Source organism: Pteropus vampyrus, unplaced genomic scaffold (genome assembly GCF_000151845.1).
Source record: "Pteropus vampyrus isolate Shadow unplaced genomic scaffold, Pvam_2.0 Scaffold320, whole genome shotgun sequence".
In the NCBI taxonomy this organism is placed as follows: Eukaryota; Metazoa; Chordata; class Mammalia; order Chiroptera; family Pteropodidae; genus Pteropus; species Pteropus vampyrus.
This window is the reverse complement of record NW_011889101.1, coordinates 555,452-558,406: the sequence shown is the minus strand read 5'-3', so window position 1 is coordinate 558,406 and position 2,955 is coordinate 555,452. Positions and strand designations below refer to the sequence as shown.

The 2,955-nt window shown below is 66.9% G+C and overlaps 1 protein-coding gene across 1 annotated transcript in view; it reads right to left on the bottom strand.

Annotated features, from left to right (window-relative positions):
• Nucleotides 1-2,673, bottom strand: part of AKT1 (AKT serine/threonine kinase 1) — a 41,846-nt gene extending 39,173 nt beyond the window's left edge. The window contains exon 1 of the mRNA XM_023521859.1: nt 2,667-2,673. The gene's annotated coding sequence lies outside the window, so the exon portion shown is untranslated. The remainder of the gene's footprint in view (nt 1-2,666) is intronic.
• Between the last annotated feature and the right edge of the window lie 282 nt (nt 2,674-2,955).

Here is a 2,955-nt window from a genome sequence, read left to right as displayed (position 1 = left end):
TGAACCTCCTGGCTTACGCCCGCCCGCGGGCCATCCATCCCCAGGGGGCCTTCCTGCCAGCTGCACTGAGCCCGGGGCCACTGTGAGCCCCGCGCCCTGACTGTGCGACACGCCCGGTCCTCTCTGTGCCTCTATGTGAGCCTGCCCTGTGACCGGGGGAACCCCACGCGCAGGGCCAGCACCTCCTACACTGGCCTCTGGGAGGGAAAGCAGAGCCCCTCTCCCCAGCACCCCCTGCCCCCCAGAGAGAATGGCAAGGAGAGGAACCAGCCCCGTCAGCCATCCCTGGCCACTGCTACGGCCACTGGGGAGCCCCTTGGCCAGATGTTTCCAACGAAAACTGCACCGGCCTGCCCCTCCCCCCAGGATAGGGGCCCCCAGCCCTGTCACCTTCTGCAGGTGCTGGCCATGGTGAGGCCGGGGCCCTGGGCGGCCCGGTCCAGGCAGCAGCTGCGGGGCGAGGATCAGGGCAGCTCCCAGGCCAGATGGCCGCCTGGCCGGCTGCATCCAGGGAGGCTGTGCCCACACCACCGTGAGGCCTCCGGTCACCCCTGTGCCCGAGACCCTGCTGGGCCAGATAGGGGACCTGAGGCCCGTGGGGTGGCTAGTTCCGGAGTGCCATTTGGGGGCTGTCTGGGATAGTCCCTCCTTGGTAGGAGGGCAGGACAAGAGGACTTAACTCACACCTTGTGACTGGAGAGGCACAGAGAGTCTCCCTCCCCCGCCGTGTCCCTGCTCCGCTAGCCTGTCCCCCTGGCCTGGCCTCCTACACCCGACTCCAGGCTCTTGCTGGCAGTGTCGTAGCCTGCTTCGGCCCCTTTCCCTGCCCCGCAACCTCTGTCAGATTCCCAAGGAATGCTTTGTCCCCGCCACCAGGCGGGGCACTGCCCACCCCAGGGCCTCACTCCACCGAGAGCCTCCGCTCTCTGCCTCCAGGGACTCAGGGGCCAAGCCTGGGGCGGCAGCGCTGGGCAGGTAGGCACCACGGAGCACTCAGAATTAGGATGATGGCACTGGTGTACATCCTCACAGGAGCCACCACCATGCATTCCTTCAAGAGGCTCTTACTGAGCCCCCCACTGGGTGGTGTCAGCATGGTCACCTCCCATGGGCAGGGCTGGAGAAGGCTGAGGCTGCCGAAGACCGCGTGTGGGCGGGGCTTAGCCGGCGGACAGGAAGACCGCTTTCCGAGCGGCTGGAGCAGCCGGGCACAGGCCAGCGGAGGGCTCTCTGGGGAGGAGCCTGAGTGGCCAGGGGAAGGCCCCGGTCCCCATCTGCCAGGCCCTGGGGTCCTCTTCTCACTTTGCAGACAGGGTTCCGGCTGGTGCCCAGGCTGGGAGCCACAGGGAAGGCTCTGAAGTGGGCCTACCCAGGGGTGGCCCCGCCTGACTCAGATTTAGCTCCCCTAAGCAGGGGGCCCGCGAGGGACTAGAGGAGGGTGCTGGGCCTCCTCAGGGAGGGTCCCCAGAGTGGATGGGCCACCGGCGCCAGGGGGGTGTGAGTGCAGTGTGAGTTCGGGGTTCTGAGCTGCACTTGCTGGATTTAGGAAATGAAAATGCAGCATGTCCAGTCAGATTTGAATTTCAGGCAAACAGGAGCGCTCATTTGGTGTGAGGATGGGCCTTTCTTTCCCAGAGACTGGAGGCCCTAACTGTGAGGGCCCCAGGCCCCCTGGAGGCCCTTCAAGCCCGGTCCACAGCTTTGGAACAGGACTCTGCTGGCAGGCGGCTGCTTGCCCCCTCCGGGCCACAAGGAGAGTGGCGGGAGAGCCCCCAGCTCCTCTGCCCAGGATCCTTGGTGGCTGGGGTCCCGACCTTGTGATCCAGCCCCAACCCAGGGCCACCAGAACCCCTAGTCAAGCCTCTCCCCTGCTGGGGCTCCCCTCCCCTGCCTGCCCTGCATCTGGGGCTGTCGGTGGCCAGTGAGAACGAGGCTGTGGGACTGCCACCTGCAGTGTGCAGCGGGCACCTCACCCAACCTCCCCACCCCAGACCCAAGCGTGTGGCGATTCCAGCACCTGGCTGAGGGGGGTGCGGGGGTGCTGAGTGGAGTAGCGTCCCTGGCCGCCTGGATGCTGCTGCTCAGGGCAGCCCCCCGAGGTCACGGCCTGGAAAAAGGCTCCACGGCCGACAACACGGCACAAGCCGGGGGCAGCTTCTCCAGAATCCCGTTTCTTGTTCCTCTCCGGCTTGCTCCTCCCCTCAGCAGGACTCGGTGTCCCCTCATACCTGCGTCCAGGGCACTCACTGGGCCCTCCATGTGCCTCCTCCTCCCCGAACACTGTCCCACCTGCTCTGGGCTCTGGAAGCACTTGGCCTCTCTCCATCATGGCGCTCGTTCCCCCACCCCACCATGGGACGTGCCATGTCCCCAAGCCTCCCAGACACACAGCTCAGTGAGCAAACGCTGAGCTAGGGTCCTCTGAGACGGTGGGAGTCCCCTGTTCTGGGCTCCAAGGTCAAGACCCAGTTTGAGTGTCCAGAAGAGGGTCCCAGGTAAATTAAAAACGGGTGTCATCTCGTCCAAGTTCATGAACCCCTGCGTCCCCTCCTCCATCCCAGAGCTGGCGCCTCATGGGGTGGCAGGGGTCCGCCCGGCGGCGCCCTCGGATAACTGCCCCAGCGCGAGCCAGAAGAACTGGTCCTCGGAAGGGGTCCTTTAGCAGCCGGGCGCAGTTGGGACCCCATGGGGGGGACACCGAGACGGAGGAGGCAAGTATCGCGAGAGAGCCCCCTCCCCTGCCGCGCCCCTCATCCCCTCCCACCCCAGCTCCCCAGCTGGCGGCGCGCGGGGCCGATCGGGCGGGGCGGACAGGGAAAAGGCGGCGAGGGTGACCTCAGCGGTTCCGTCGCTCCGGGAAGTCGCCTCGGCCCGCCCCCTCCAGCCCCCGCCCCGAGTTTCGCTCTCTCCGGGGCGGGGCGAGCGGCGGGCGGTGCCGGGCCGGCCAAGTTGGAG